At 38.5% G+C, this 13,382-nt stretch overlaps 42 pseudogenes; all 42 read right to left on the reverse strand.

The window, feature by feature from the left end:
- Window positions 1-13: 13 nt before the first annotated feature.
- LOC140568708 (5S ribosomal RNA) lies at window positions 14-132 on the reverse strand (annotated as a pseudogene).
- A 222-nt stretch (window positions 133-354) lies between these two features.
- LOC140572846 (5S ribosomal RNA) lies at window positions 355-473 on the reverse strand (annotated as a pseudogene).
- A 185-nt stretch (window positions 474-658) lies between these two features.
- Window positions 659-777, reverse strand: LOC140573214 (5S ribosomal RNA; annotated as a pseudogene).
- A 185-nt stretch (window positions 778-962) lies between these two features.
- LOC140568709 (5S ribosomal RNA) lies at window positions 963-1,081 on the reverse strand (annotated as a pseudogene).
- Window positions 1,082-1,266: 185 nt separating this feature from the next.
- Window positions 1,267-1,385, reverse strand: LOC140566284 (5S ribosomal RNA; annotated as a pseudogene).
- A 185-nt stretch (window positions 1,386-1,570) lies between these two features.
- On the reverse strand, window positions 1,571-1,689 carry LOC140568710 (5S ribosomal RNA; annotated as a pseudogene).
- Window positions 1,690-1,874: 185 nt separating this feature from the next.
- Window positions 1,875-1,993, reverse strand: LOC140568711 (5S ribosomal RNA; annotated as a pseudogene).
- Window positions 1,994-2,178: 185 nt separating this feature from the next.
- Window positions 2,179-2,297, reverse strand: LOC140568712 (5S ribosomal RNA; annotated as a pseudogene).
- A 185-nt stretch (window positions 2,298-2,482) lies between these two features.
- Window positions 2,483-2,601, reverse strand: LOC140568715 (5S ribosomal RNA; annotated as a pseudogene).
- Window positions 2,602-2,823: 222 nt separating this feature from the next.
- On the reverse strand, window positions 2,824-2,942 carry LOC140573110 (5S ribosomal RNA; annotated as a pseudogene).
- A 185-nt stretch (window positions 2,943-3,127) lies between these two features.
- On the reverse strand, window positions 3,128-3,246 carry LOC140568716 (5S ribosomal RNA; annotated as a pseudogene).
- A 324-nt stretch (window positions 3,247-3,570) lies between these two features.
- On the reverse strand, window positions 3,571-3,689 carry LOC140567240 (5S ribosomal RNA; annotated as a pseudogene).
- Window positions 3,690-3,874: 185 nt separating this feature from the next.
- Window positions 3,875-3,993, reverse strand: LOC140567855 (5S ribosomal RNA; annotated as a pseudogene).
- Window positions 3,994-4,215: 222 nt separating this feature from the next.
- Window positions 4,216-4,334, reverse strand: LOC140572297 (5S ribosomal RNA; annotated as a pseudogene).
- A 185-nt stretch (window positions 4,335-4,519) lies between these two features.
- LOC140568717 (5S ribosomal RNA) lies at window positions 4,520-4,638 on the reverse strand (annotated as a pseudogene).
- A 185-nt stretch (window positions 4,639-4,823) lies between these two features.
- LOC140569611 (5S ribosomal RNA) lies at window positions 4,824-4,942 on the reverse strand (annotated as a pseudogene).
- Window positions 4,943-5,127: 185 nt separating this feature from the next.
- On the reverse strand, window positions 5,128-5,246 carry LOC140568718 (5S ribosomal RNA; annotated as a pseudogene).
- A 185-nt stretch (window positions 5,247-5,431) lies between these two features.
- Window positions 5,432-5,550, reverse strand: LOC140572462 (5S ribosomal RNA; annotated as a pseudogene).
- Window positions 5,551-5,772: 222 nt separating this feature from the next.
- On the reverse strand, window positions 5,773-5,891 carry LOC140568719 (5S ribosomal RNA; annotated as a pseudogene).
- Window positions 5,892-6,215: 324 nt separating this feature from the next.
- LOC140567241 (5S ribosomal RNA) lies at window positions 6,216-6,334 on the reverse strand (annotated as a pseudogene).
- Window positions 6,335-6,519: 185 nt separating this feature from the next.
- On the reverse strand, window positions 6,520-6,638 carry LOC140566940 (5S ribosomal RNA; annotated as a pseudogene).
- A 222-nt stretch (window positions 6,639-6,860) lies between these two features.
- On the reverse strand, window positions 6,861-6,979 carry LOC140573432 (5S ribosomal RNA; annotated as a pseudogene).
- Window positions 6,980-7,164: 185 nt separating this feature from the next.
- Window positions 7,165-7,283, reverse strand: LOC140568720 (5S ribosomal RNA; annotated as a pseudogene).
- A 185-nt stretch (window positions 7,284-7,468) lies between these two features.
- LOC140567043 (5S ribosomal RNA) lies at window positions 7,469-7,587 on the reverse strand (annotated as a pseudogene).
- Window positions 7,588-7,772: 185 nt separating this feature from the next.
- LOC140573145 (5S ribosomal RNA) lies at window positions 7,773-7,891 on the reverse strand (annotated as a pseudogene).
- A 185-nt stretch (window positions 7,892-8,076) lies between these two features.
- Window positions 8,077-8,195, reverse strand: LOC140568721 (5S ribosomal RNA; annotated as a pseudogene).
- Window positions 8,196-8,417: 222 nt separating this feature from the next.
- On the reverse strand, window positions 8,418-8,536 carry LOC140572656 (5S ribosomal RNA; annotated as a pseudogene).
- A 222-nt stretch (window positions 8,537-8,758) lies between these two features.
- On the reverse strand, window positions 8,759-8,877 carry LOC140573433 (5S ribosomal RNA; annotated as a pseudogene).
- Window positions 8,878-9,062: 185 nt separating this feature from the next.
- Window positions 9,063-9,181, reverse strand: LOC140568722 (5S ribosomal RNA; annotated as a pseudogene).
- Window positions 9,182-9,366: 185 nt separating this feature from the next.
- Window positions 9,367-9,485, reverse strand: LOC140568723 (5S ribosomal RNA; annotated as a pseudogene).
- Window positions 9,486-9,670: 185 nt separating this feature from the next.
- On the reverse strand, window positions 9,671-9,789 carry LOC140570032 (5S ribosomal RNA; annotated as a pseudogene).
- A 185-nt stretch (window positions 9,790-9,974) lies between these two features.
- LOC140566310 (5S ribosomal RNA) lies at window positions 9,975-10,093 on the reverse strand (annotated as a pseudogene).
- A 185-nt stretch (window positions 10,094-10,278) lies between these two features.
- On the reverse strand, window positions 10,279-10,397 carry LOC140572500 (5S ribosomal RNA; annotated as a pseudogene).
- Window positions 10,398-10,619: 222 nt separating this feature from the next.
- On the reverse strand, window positions 10,620-10,738 carry LOC140572502 (5S ribosomal RNA; annotated as a pseudogene).
- A 185-nt stretch (window positions 10,739-10,923) lies between these two features.
- LOC140568724 (5S ribosomal RNA) lies at window positions 10,924-11,042 on the reverse strand (annotated as a pseudogene).
- Window positions 11,043-11,227: 185 nt separating this feature from the next.
- LOC140570034 (5S ribosomal RNA) lies at window positions 11,228-11,346 on the reverse strand (annotated as a pseudogene).
- Window positions 11,347-11,531: 185 nt separating this feature from the next.
- LOC140566311 (5S ribosomal RNA) lies at window positions 11,532-11,650 on the reverse strand (annotated as a pseudogene).
- A 185-nt stretch (window positions 11,651-11,835) lies between these two features.
- Window positions 11,836-11,954, reverse strand: LOC140572504 (5S ribosomal RNA; annotated as a pseudogene).
- A 222-nt stretch (window positions 11,955-12,176) lies between these two features.
- On the reverse strand, window positions 12,177-12,295 carry LOC140572505 (5S ribosomal RNA; annotated as a pseudogene).
- Window positions 12,296-12,481: 186 nt separating this feature from the next.
- Window positions 12,482-12,600, reverse strand: LOC140573071 (5S ribosomal RNA; annotated as a pseudogene).
- A 185-nt stretch (window positions 12,601-12,785) lies between these two features.
- On the reverse strand, window positions 12,786-12,904 carry LOC140569945 (5S ribosomal RNA; annotated as a pseudogene).
- A 185-nt stretch (window positions 12,905-13,089) lies between these two features.
- On the reverse strand, window positions 13,090-13,208 carry LOC140568726 (5S ribosomal RNA; annotated as a pseudogene).
- Between the last annotated feature and the right edge of the window lie 174 nt (window positions 13,209-13,382).

Here is a 13,382-nt window from a genome sequence, read left to right on the forward strand (position 1 = left end):
GCAGGATTGGAAAAGCTTACAACACCTGGTATTCCCAGACAGTCTCCCATTCAAGTACTAACCAGGCCCAACCCTAGGTAGCTTCTGAGATCAGACGAGATCAGGCATTCTAAGGGTGGAATGGCCGTAAGCAGAAGCACCTTGCAAACTAGAGGATTCAAATTTCATAGCTAAGACCATATTTGTTCAAAACCAAGCAAAAGCATTCCATTTCAACACATCAACATTTACAACACAAAGCATTCCATTTCAACACATCAACATTTACAACACAAAAGAGTTTCATCTACAAATTTGTGCAAAAGATGTAAATAACATGGAAATGTAAGCTTTAATTGTTTGCAGGATTGGAAAAGCTTACAACACCTGGTATTCCCAGACAGTCTCCCATTCAAGTACTAACCGTGCCCAACCCTAGGTAGCTTCTGAGATCAGACGAGATCAGGCATTCTAAGGGTGGAATGGCCGTAAGCAGAAGCACCTTGCAACCTAGAGGATTCAAATTTCATAGCTAAGACCATATTTGTTCAAAACCAAGCAAAAGCATTCCATTTCAACACATCAACATTTACAACACAAAAGAGTTTCAACTACAAATTTGTGCAAAAGATGTAAATAACATGGAAATGTAAGCTTTAATTGTTTGCAGGATTGGAAAAGCTTACAACACCTGGTATTCCCAGACAGTCTCCCATTCAAGTACTAACCAGGCCCAACCCTAGGTAGCTTCTGAGATCAAACTAGATCAGGCATTCTAAGGGTGGAATGGCCGTAAGCAGAAGCACCTTGCAAACTAGAGGATTCAAATTTCATAGCTAAGACCATATTTGTTCAAAACCAAGCAAAAGCATTCCATTTCAACACATCAACATTTACAACACAAAAGAGTTTCAACTACAAATTTGTGCAAAAGATGTAAATAACATGGAAATGTAAGCTTTAATTGTTTGCAGGATTGGAAAAGCTTACAACACCTGGTATTCCCAGACAGTCTCCCATTCAAGTACTAACCAGGCCCAACCCTAGGTAGCTTCTGAGATCAGACGAGATCAGGCATTCTAAGGGTGGAATGGCCGTAAGCAGAAGCACCTTCCAAACTAGAGGATTCAAATTTCATAGCTAAGACCATATTTGTTCAAAACCAAGCAAAAGCATTCCATTTCAACACATCAACATTTACAACACAAAAGAGTTTCAACTACAAATTTGTGCAAAAGATGTAAATAACATGGAAATGTAAGCTTTAATTGTTTGCAGGATTGGAAAAGCTTACAACACCTGATATTCCCAGACAGTCCCCCATTCAATTACTAACCAGGCCCAACCCTAGGTAGCTTCTGAGATCAGACGAGATCAGGCATTCTAAGGGTGGAATGGCCGTAAGCAGAAGCACCTTGCAAACTAGAGGATTCAAATTTCATAGCTAAGACCATATTTGTTCAAAACCAAGCAAAAGCATTCCATTTCAACACATCAACATTTACAACACAAAAGAGTTTCAACTACAAATTTGTGCAAAAGATGTAAATAACATGGAAATGTAAGCTTTAATTGTTTGCAGGATTGGAAAAGCTTACAACACCTGGTATTCCCAGACAGTCTCCCATTCAAGTACTAACCAGGCCCAACCCTAGGTAGCTTCTGAGATCAGACGAGATCAGGCATTCTAAGGGTGGAATGGCCGTAAGCAGAAGCACCTTGCAAACTAGAGGATTCAAATTTCATAGCTAAGACCATATTTGTTCAAAAACAAGCAAAAGCATTCCATTTCAACACATCAACATTTACAACACAAAAGAGTTTCAACTACAAATTTGTGCAAAAGATGTAAATAACATGGAAATGTAAGCTTTAATTGTTTGCAGGATTGGAAAAGCTTACAACACCTGGTATTCCCAGACAGTCTCCCATTCAAGTACTAACCAGGCCCAACCCTAGGTAGCTTCTGAGATCAGACGAGATCAGGCATTCTAAGGGTGGAATGGCCGTAAGCAGAAGCAACTTGCAAACTAGAGGATTCAAATTTCATAGCTAAGACCATATTTGTTCAAAACCAAGCAAAAGCATTCCATTTCAACACATCAACATTTAAAACACAAAAGAGTTTCAACTACAAATTTGTGCAAAAGATGTAAATAACATGGAAATGTAAGCTTTAATTGTTTGCAGGATTGGAAAAGCTTACAACACCTGGTATTCCCAGACAGTCTCCCATTCAAGTACTAACCAGGCCCAACCCTAGGTAGCTTCTGAGATCAGACGAGATCAGGCATTCTAAGGGTGGAATGGCCGTAAGCAGAAGCACCTTGCAAACTAGAGGATTCAAATTTCATAGCTAAGACCATATTTGTTCAAAACCAAGCAAAAGCATTCCATTTCAACACATCAACATTTACAACACAAAAGAGTTTCAACTACAAATTTGTGCAAAAGATGTAAATAACATGGAAATGTAAGCTTTAATTGTTTGCAGGATTGGAAAAGCTTACAACACCTGGTATTCCCAGACAGTCTCCCATTCAAGTACTAACCAGGCCCAACCCTAGGTAGCTTCTGAGATCAGACGAGATCAGGCATTCTAAGGGTGGAATGGCCGTAAGCAGAAGCACCTTCCAAACTAGAGGATTCAAATTTCATAGCTAAGACCATATTTGTTCAAAACCAAGCAAAAGCATTCCATTTCAACACATCAACATTTACAACACAAAGCATTCCATTTCAACACATCAACATTTACAACACAAAAGAGTTTCATCTACAAATTTGTGCAAAAGATGTAAATAACATGGAAATGTAAGCTTTAATTGTTTGCAGGATTGGAAAAGCTTACAACACCTGGTATTCCCAGACAGTCTCCCATTCAAGTACTAACCAGGCCCAACCCTTGGTAGCTTCTGAGATCAGACAAGATCAGGCATTCTAAGGATGGAATGGCCGCAAGCAGAAGCACCTTGCAAACTAGAGGATTCAAATTTCATAGCTAAGACCATATTTGTTCAAAACCAAGCAAAAACATTCCATTTCAACACATCAACATTTACAACACAAAAGAGTTTCAACTACAAATTTGTGCAAAAGATGTAAATAACATGGAAATGTAAGCTTTAATTGTTTGCAGGATTGGAAAAGCTTACAACACCTGGTATTCCCAGACAGTCTCCCATTCAAGTACTAACCAGGCCCAACCCTAGGTAGCTTCTGAGATCAGACGAGATCAGGCATTCTAAGGGTGGAATGGCCGTAAGCAGAAGCACCTTGCAAACTAGAGGATTCAAATTTCATAGCTAAGACCATATTTGTTCAAAACCAAGCAAAAGCATTCCATTTCAACACATCAACATTTACAACACAAAGCATTCCATTTCAACACATCAACATTTACAACACAAAAGAGTTTCAACTACAAATTTGTGCAAAAGATAGCTAAGACAATATTTGTTCAAAACCAAGCAAAAGCATTCCATTTCAACACATCAACATTTACAACACAAAAGAGTTTCAACTACAAATTTGTGCAAAAGATGTAAATAACATGGAAATGTAAGCTTTAATTGTTTGCAGGATTGGAAAAGCTTACAACACCTGGTATTCCCAGACATTCCCCCATTCAAGTACTAACCAGGCCCAACCCTAGGTAGCTTCTGAAATCAGACGAGATCAGGCATTCTAAGGGTGGAATGGCCGTAAGCAAAAGAACTTTGCAAACTAGAGGACTCAAATTTCATAGCTAAGACCATATTTGTTCAAAACCAAGCAAAAGCATTCCATTTCAACACATCAACATTTACAACACAAAAGAGTTTCAACTACAAATTTGTGCAAAAGATGTAAATAACATGGAAATGTAAGCTTTAATTGTTTGCAGGATTGGAAAAGCTTGCAACACCTGATATTCCCAGACAGTCTCCCATTCAAGTACTAACCAGGCCCAACCCTAGGTAGCTTCTGAGATCAGACGAGATGAGGCATTCTAAGGGTGGAATGGCCGTAAGCAGAAGCACCTTGCAAACTAGAGGATTCAAATTTCATAGCTAAGACCATATTTGTTCAAAACCAAGCAAAAGCATTCCATTTCAACACATCAACATTTACAACACAAAGCATTCCATTTCAACACATCAACATTTACAACACAAAAGAGTTTCAACTACAAATTTGTGCAAAAGATGTAAATAACATGGAAATGTAAGCTTTAATTGTTTGCAGGATTGGAAAAGCTTACAACACCTGGTATTCCCAGACATTCCCCCATTCAAGTACTAACCAGGCCCAACCCTAGGTAGCTTCTGAGATCAGACGAGATCAGGCGTTCTAAGGGTGGAATGGCCGTAAGCAAAAGAACTTTGCAAACTAGAGGACTCAAATTTCATAGCTAAGACCATATTTGTTCAAAACCAAGCAAAAGCATTCCATTTCAACACATCAACATTTACAACACAAAAGAGTTTCAACTACAAATTTGTGCAAAAGATGTAAATAACATGGAAATGTAAGCTTTAATTGTTTGCAGGATTGGAAAAGCTTACAACACCTGGTATTCCCAGACAGTCTCCCATTCAAGTACTAACCAGGCCCAACCCTAGGTAGCTTCTGAGATCAGACGAGATCAGGCATTCTAAGGGTGGAATGGCCGTAAGCAGAAGCACCTTGCAAACTAGAGGATTCAAATTTCATAGCTAAGACCATATTTGTTCAAAACCAAGCAAAAACATTCCATTTCAACACATCAACATTTACAACACAAAAGAGTTTCAACTACAAATTTGTGCAAAAGATGTAAAAAACATGGAAATGTAAGCTTTAAATGTTTGCAGGATTGGAAAAGCTTACAGCACCTGGTATTCCCAGACAGTCTCCCATTCAAGTACTAACCAGGCCCAACCCTAGGTAGCTTCTGAGATCAGACGAGATCAGGCATTCTAAGGGTGGAATGGCCGTAAGCAGAAGCACCTTGCAAACTAGAGGATTCAAATTTCATAGCTAAGACCATATTTGTTCAAAACCAAGCAAAAGCATTCCATTTCAACACATCAACATTTACAACACAAAAGAGTTTCAACTACAAATTTGTGCAAAAGATGTAAATAACATGGAAATGTAAGCTTTAATTGTTTGCAGGATTGGAAAAGCTTACAACACCTGGTATTCCCAGACAGTCTCCCATTCAAGTACTAACCAGGCCCAACCCTAGGTAGCTTCTGAGATCAGACGAGATCAGGCATTCTAAGGGTGGAATGGCCGTAAGCAGAAGCACCTTGCAAACTAGAGGATTCAAATTTCATAGCTAAGACCATATTTGTTCAAAACCAAGCAAAAGCATTCCATTTCAACACATCAACATTTACAACACAAAAGAGTTTCAACTACAAATTTGTGCAAAAGATGTAAATAACATGGAAATGTAAACTTTAATTGTTTGCAGGATTGGAAAAGCTTACAACACCTGGTATTCCCAGACAGTCTCCCATTCAAGTACTAACCAGGGCCAACCCTAGGTAGCTTCTGAGATCAGACGAGATCAGGCATTCTAAGGGTGGAATGGCCGTAAGCAGAAGCACCTTGCAAACTAGAGGATTCAAATTTCATAGCTAAGACCATATTTGTTCAAAACCAAGCAAAAGCATTCCATTTCAACACATCAACATTTACAACACAAAGCATTCCTTTTCAACACATCAACATTTACAACACAAAAGAGTTTCATCTACAAATTTGTGCAAAAGATGTAAATAACATGGAAATGTAAGCTTTAATTGTTTGCAGGATTGGAAAAGCTTACAACACCTGGTATTCCCAGACAGTCTCCCATTCAAGTACTAACCAGGCCCAACCCTAGGTAGCTTCTGAGATCAGACGAGATCAGGCATTCTAAGGGTGGAATGGCCGTAAGCAGAAGCACCTTCCAAACTAGAGGATTCAAATTTCATAGCTAAGACCATATTTGTTCAAAACCAAGCAAAAGCATTCCATTTCAACACATCAACATTTACAACACAAAGCATTCCATTTCAACACATCAACATTTACAACACAAAAGAGTTTCAACTACAAATTTGTGCAAAAGATAGCTAAGACCATATTTGTTCAAAACCAAGCAAAAGCATTCCATTTCAACACATCAACATTTACAACACAAAAGAGTTTCAACTACAAATTTGTGCAAAAGATGTAAATAACATGGAAATGTAAGCTTTAATTGTTTGCAGGATTGGAAAAGCTTACAACACCTGGTATTCCCAGACATTCCCCCATTCAAGTACTAACCAGGCCCAACCCTAGGTAGCTTCTGAAATCAGACGAGATCAGGCATTCTAAGGGTGGAATGGCCGTAAGCAAAAGAACTTTGCAAACTAGAGGACTCAAATTTCATAGCTAAGACCATATTTGTTCAAAACCAAGCAAAAGCATTCCATTTCAACACATCAACATTTACAACACAAAAGAGTTTCAACTACAAATTTGTGCAAAAGATGTAAATAACATGGAAATGTAAGCTTTAATTGTTTGCAGGATTGGAAAAGCTTACAACACCTGATATTCCCAGACAGTCTCCCATTCAAGTACTAACCAGGCCCAACCCTAGGTAGCTTCTGAGATCAGACGAGATGAGGCATTCTAAGGGTGGAATGGCCGTAAGCAGAAGCACCTTGCAAACTAGAGGATTCAAATTTCATAGCTAAGACCATATTTGTTCAAAACCAAGCAAAAGCATTCCATTTCAACACATCAACATTTACAACACAAAGCATTCCATTTCAACACATCAACATTTACAACACAAAAGAGTTTCAACTACAAATTTGTGCAAAAGATGTAAATAACATGGAAATGTAAGCTTTAATTGTTTGCAGGATTGGAAAAGCTTACAACACCTGGTATTCCCAGACATTCCCCCATTCAAGTACTAACCAGGCCCAACCCTAGGTAGCTTCTGAGATCAGACGAGATCAGGCATTCTAAGGGTGGAATGGCCGTAAGCAAAAGAACTTTGCAAACTAGAGGACTCAAATTTCATAGCTAAGACCATATTTGTTCAAAACCAAGCAAAAGCATTCCATTTCAACACATCAACATTTACAACACAAAAGAGTTTCAACTACAAATTTGTGCAAAAGATGTAAATAACATGGAAATGTAAGCTTTAATTGTTTGCAGGATTGGAAAAGCTTACAACACCTGGTATTCCCAGACAGTCTCCCATTCAAGTACTAACCAGGCCCAACCCTAGGTAGCTTCTGAGATCAGACGAGATCAGGCATTCTAAGGGTGGAATGGCCGTAAGCAGAAGCACCTTGCAAACTAGAGGATTCAAATTTCATAGCTAAGACCATATTTGTTCAAAACCAAGCAAAAACATTCCATTTCAACACATCAACATTTACAACACAAAAGAGTTTCAACTACAAATTTGTGCAAAAGATGTAAAAAACATGGAAATGTAAGCTTTAATTGTTTGCAGGATTGGAAAAGCTTACAACACCTGGTATTCCAAGACAGTCTCCCATTCAAGTACTAACCAGGCCCAACCCTAGGTAGCTTCTTAGATCAGACGAGATCAGGCATTCTAAGGGTGGAATGGCCGTAAGCAGAAGCACCTTGCAAACTAGAGGATTCAAATTTCATAGCTAAGACCATATTTGTTCAAAACCAAGCAAAAGCATTCCATTTCAACACATCAACATTTACAACACAAAAGAGTTTCAACTACAAATTTGTGCAAAAGATGTAAATAACATGGAAATGTAAGCTTTAATTGTTTGCAGGATTGGAAAAGCTTACAACACCTGGTATTCCCAGACAGTCTCCCATTCAAGTACTAACCAGGCCCAACCCTAGGTAGCTTCTGAGATCAGACGAAATCAGGCATTCTAAGGGTGGAACGGCCGTAAGCAGAAGCACCTTGCAAACTAGAGGATTCAAATTTCATAGCTAAGACCATATTTGTTCAAAACCAAGCAAAAGCATTCCATTTCAACACATCAACATTTACAACACAAAAGAGTTTCAACTACAAATTTGTGCAAAAGATGTAAATAACATGGAAATGTAAACTTTAATTGTTTGCAGGATTGGAAAAGCTTACAACACCTGGTATTCCCAGACAGTCTCCCATTCAAGTACTAACCAGGCCCAACCCTAGGTAGCTTCTGAGATCAGACGAGATCAGGCATTCTAAGGGTGGAATGGCCGTAAGCAGAAGCACCTTGCAAACTAGAGGATTCAAATTTCATAGCTAAGACCATATTTGTTCAAAACCAAGCAAAAGCATTCCATTTCAACACATCAACATTTACAACACAAAGCATTCCATTTCAACACATCAACATTTACAACACAAAAGAGTTTCATCTACAAATTTGTGCAAAAGGTGTAAATTACATGGAAATGTAAGCTTTAATTGTTTGCAGGATTGGAAAAGCTTACAACACCTGGTATTCCCAGACAGTCTCCCATGCAAGTACTAACCAGGCCCAACCCTAGGTAGCTTCTGAGATCAGACGAGATCAGGCATTCTAAGGATGGAATGGCCGCAAGCAGAAGCACCTTGCAAACTAGAGGATTCAAATTTCATAGCTAAGACCATATTTGTTCAAAACCAAGCAAAAACATTCCATTTCAACACATCAACATTTACAACACAAAGCATTCCATTTCAACACATCAACATTTACAACACAAAAGAGTTTCAACTACAAATTTGTGCAAAAGATGTAAATAACATGGAAATGTAAGCTTTAATTGTTTGCAGGATTGGAAAAGCTTACAACACCTGGTATTCCCAGACATTCCCCCATTCAAGTACTAACCAGGCCCAACCCTAGGTAGCTTCTGAGATCAGACGAGATCAGGCATTCTAAGGGTGGAATGGCCGTAAGCAAAAGAACTTTGCAAACTAGAGGACTCAAATTTCATAGCTAAGACCATATTTGTTCAAAACCAAGCAAAAGCATTCCATTTCAACACATCAACATTTACAACACAAAAGAGTTTCAACTACAAATTTGTGCTAAAGATGTAAATAACATGGAAATGTAAGCTTTAATTGTTTGCAGGATTGGAAAAGCTTACAACACCTGGTATTCCCAGACAGTCTCCCATTCAAGTACTAACCAGGCCCAACCCTAGGTAGCTTCTGAGATCAGACGAGATCAGGCATTCTAAGGGTGGAATGGCCGTAAGCAGAAGCACCTTGCAAACTAGAGGATTCAAATTTCATAGCTAAGACCATATTTGTTCAAAACCAAGCAAAAACATTCCATTTCAACACATCAACATTTACAACACAAAAGAGTTTCAACTACAAATTTGTGCAAAAGATGTAAAAAACATGGAAATGTAAGCTTTAATTGTTTGCAGGATTGGAAAAGCTTACAACACCTGGTATTCCCAGACAGTCTCCCATTCAAGTACTAACCAGGCCCAACCCTAGGTAGCTTCTGAGATCAGACGAGATCAGGCATTCTAAGGGTGGAATGGCCGTAAGCAGAAGCACCTTGCAAACTAGAGGATTCAAATTTCATAGCTAAGACCATATTTGTTCAAAACCAAGCAAAAGCATTCCATTTCAACACATCAACATTTACAACACAAAAGAGTTTCAACTACAAATTTGTGCAAAAGATGTAAATAACATGGAAATGTAAGCTTTAATTGTTTGCAGGATTGGAAAAGCTTACAACACCTGGTATTCCCAGACAGTCTCCCATTCAAGTACTAACCAGGCCCAACCCTAGGTAGCTTCTGAGATCAGATGAGATCAGGCATTCTAAGGGTGGAATGGCCATAAGCAGAAGCACCTTGCAAACTAGAGGATTCAAATTTCATAGCTAAGACCATATTTGTTCAAAAACAAGCAAAAGCATTCCATTTCAACACATCAACATTTACAACACAAAAGAGTTTCAACTACAAATTTGTGTAAAAGATGTAAATAACATGGAAATGTAAGCTTTACTTGTTTGCAGGATTGGAAAAGCTTACAACACCTGATATTCCCAGACAGTCTCCCATTCAAGTACTAACCAGGCCCAACCCTAGGTAGCTTCTGAGATCAGACGAGATCAGGCATTCTAAGGGTGGAATGGCCTTAAGCAGAAGCACCTTGCAAACTAGAGGATTCAAATTTCATAGCTAAGACCATATTTGTTCAAAACCAAGCAAAAGCATTCCATTTCAACACATCAACATTTACAACACAAAAGAGTTTCAACTACAAATTTGTGCAAAAGATGTAAATAACATGGAAATGTAAGCTTTAATTGTTTGCAGGATTGGAAAAGCTTACAAAACCTGGTATTCCCAGACAGTCTCCCATTCAAGTACTAACCAGGCCCAACCCTAGGTAGCTTCTGAGATCAGACGAGATCAGGCATTCTAAGGGTGGAATGGCCGTAAGCAGAAGCACCTTGCAAACTAGAGGATTCAAATTTCATAGCTAAGACCATATTTGTTCAAAACCAAGCAAAAGCATTCCATTTCAACACATCAACATTTACAACACAAAGCATTCCATTTCAACACATCAACATTTACAACACAAAAGAGTTTCATCTACAAATTTGTGCAAAAGATGTAAATAACATGGAAATGTAAGCTTTAATTGTTTGCAGGATTGGAAAAGCTTACAAAACCTGGTATTCCCAGACAGTCTCCCATTCAAGTACTAACCAGGCCCAACCCTAGGTAGCTTCTGAGATCAGACGAGATCAGGCATTCTAAGGGTGGAATGGCCGTAAGCAGAAGCACCTTGCAAACTAGAGGATTCAAATTTCATAGCTAAGACCATATTTGTTCAAAACCAAGCAAAAACATTCCATTTCAACACATCAACATTTACAACACAAAAGAGTTTCAACTACAAATTTGTGCAAAAGATGTAAAAAACATGGAAATGTAAGCTTTAATTGTTTGCAGGATTGGAAAAGCTTACAACACCTGGTATTCCCAGACAGTCTCCCATTCAAGTACTAACCAGGCCCAACCCTAGGTAGCTTCTGAGATCAGACGAGATCAGGCATTCTAAGGGTGGAATGGCCGTAAGCAGAAGCACCTTGCAAACTAGAGGATTCAAATTTCATAGCTAAGACCATATTTGTTCAAAACCAAGCAAAAGCATTCCATTTCAACACATCAACATTTACAACACAAAAGAGTTTCAACTACAAATTTGTGCAAAAGATGTAAATAACATGGAAATGTAAGCTTTAATTGTTTGCAGGATTGGAAAAGCTTACAACACCTGGTATTCCCAGACAGTCTCCCATTCAAGTACTAACCAGGCCCAACCCTAGGTAGCTTCTGAGATCAGATGAGATCAGGCATTCTAAGGGTGGAATGGCCATAAGCAGAAGCACCTTGCAAACTAGAGGATTCAAATTTCATAGCTAAGACCATATTTGTTCAAAAACAAGCAAAAGCATTCCATTTCAACACATCAACATTTACAACACAAAAGAGTTTCAACTACAAATTTGTGTAAAAGATGTAAATAACATGGAAATGTAAGCTTTACTTGTTTGCAGGATTGGAAAAGCTTACAACACCTGATATTCCCAGACAGTCTCCCATTCAAGTACTAACCAGGCCCAACCCTAGGTAGCTTCTGAGATCAGACGAGATCAGGCATTCTAAGGGTGGAATGGCCTTAAGCAGAAGCACCTTGCAAACTAGAGGATTCAAATTTCATAGCTAAGACCATATTTGTTCAAAACCAAGCAAAAGCATTCCATTTCAACACATCAACATTTACAACACAAAAGAGTTTCAACTACAAATTTGTGCAAAAGATGTAAATAACATGGAAATGTAAGCTTTAATTGTTTGCAGGATTGGAAAAGCTTACAAAACCTGGTATTCCCAGACAGTCTCCCATTCAAGTACTAACCAGGCCCAACCCTAGGTAGCTTCTGAGATCAGACGAGATCAGGCATTCTAAGGGTGGAATGGCCGTAAGCAGAAGCACCTTGCAAACTAGAGGATTCAAATTTCATAGCTAAGACCATATTTGTTCAAAACCAAGCAAAAGCATTCCATTTCAACACATCAACATTTACAACACAAAGCATTCCATTTCAACACATCAACATTTACAACACAAAAGAGTTTCATCTACAAATTTGTGCAAAAGATGTAAATAACATGGAAATGTAAGCTTTAATTGTTTGCAGGATTGGAAAAGCTTACAAAACCTGGTATTCCCAGACAGTCTCCCATTCAAGTACTAACCAGGCCCAACCCTAGGTAGCTTCTGAGATCAGACGAGATCAGGCATTCTAAGGGTGGAATGGCCGTAAGCAGAAGCACCTTGCAAACCTAGAGGATTCAAATTTCATAGCTAAGACCATATTTGTTCAAAACCAAGCAAAAGCATTCCATTTCAACACATCAACATTTACAACACAAAAGAGTTTCAACTACAAATTTGTGCAAAAGATGTAAATAACATGGAAATGTAAGCTTTAATTGTTTGCAGGATTGGAAAAGCTTACAACACCTGGTATTCCAAGACAGTCTCCCATTCAAGTACTAACCAGGCCCAACCATAGGTAGCTTCTGAGATCAGACGAGATCAGGAATTCTAAAGGTGGAATGGCCGTAAGCAGAAGCACCTTGCAAACTAGAGGATTCAAATTTCATGGCTAAGACCATATTTGTTCAAAACCAAGCAAAAGCATTCCATTTCAACACATCAACATTTACAACACAAAAGAGTTTCAACTACAAATTTGTGCAAAAGATGTAAATAACATGGAAATGTAAGCTTTAATTGGTTGCAGGATTGGAAAAGCTTACAACACCTGGTATTCCCAGACAGTCTCCCATTCAAGTACTAACCAGGCCCAACCCTAGGTAGCTTCTGAGATCAGACGAGATCAGGAATTCTAAGGGTGGAATGGCCGTAAGCAGAAGCATCTTGCAAACTAGAGGATTCAAATTTCATGGCTAAGACCATATTTGTTCAAAACCAAGCAAAAGCATTCCATTTCAACACATCAACATTTACAACACAAAAGAGTTTCAACTACAAATTTGTGCAAAAGATGTAAATAACATGGAAATGTAAGCTTTAATTGTTTGCAGGATTGGAAAAGCTTACAACACCTGGTATTCCCAGACAGTCTCCCATTCAAGTACTAACCAGGCCCAACCCTAGGTAGCTTCTGAGATCAGACGAGATCAGGCATTCTAAGGGTGGAATGGCCGTAAGCAGAAGCACCTTCCAAACTAGAGGATTCAAATTTCATAGCTAAGACCATATTTGTTCAAAACCAAGCAAAAGCATTCCATTTCAACACATCAACATTTACAACACAAAGCATTCCATTTCAACACATCAACATTTACAACACAAAAGAGTTTCAACTACAAATTTGTGCAAAAGA

Source organism: Salminus brasiliensis, chromosome 11, assembly GCF_030463535.1.
Source record: "Salminus brasiliensis chromosome 11, fSalBra1.hap2, whole genome shotgun sequence".
NCBI lineage: Eukaryota > Metazoa > Chordata > Actinopteri > Characiformes > Bryconidae > Salminus > Salminus brasiliensis.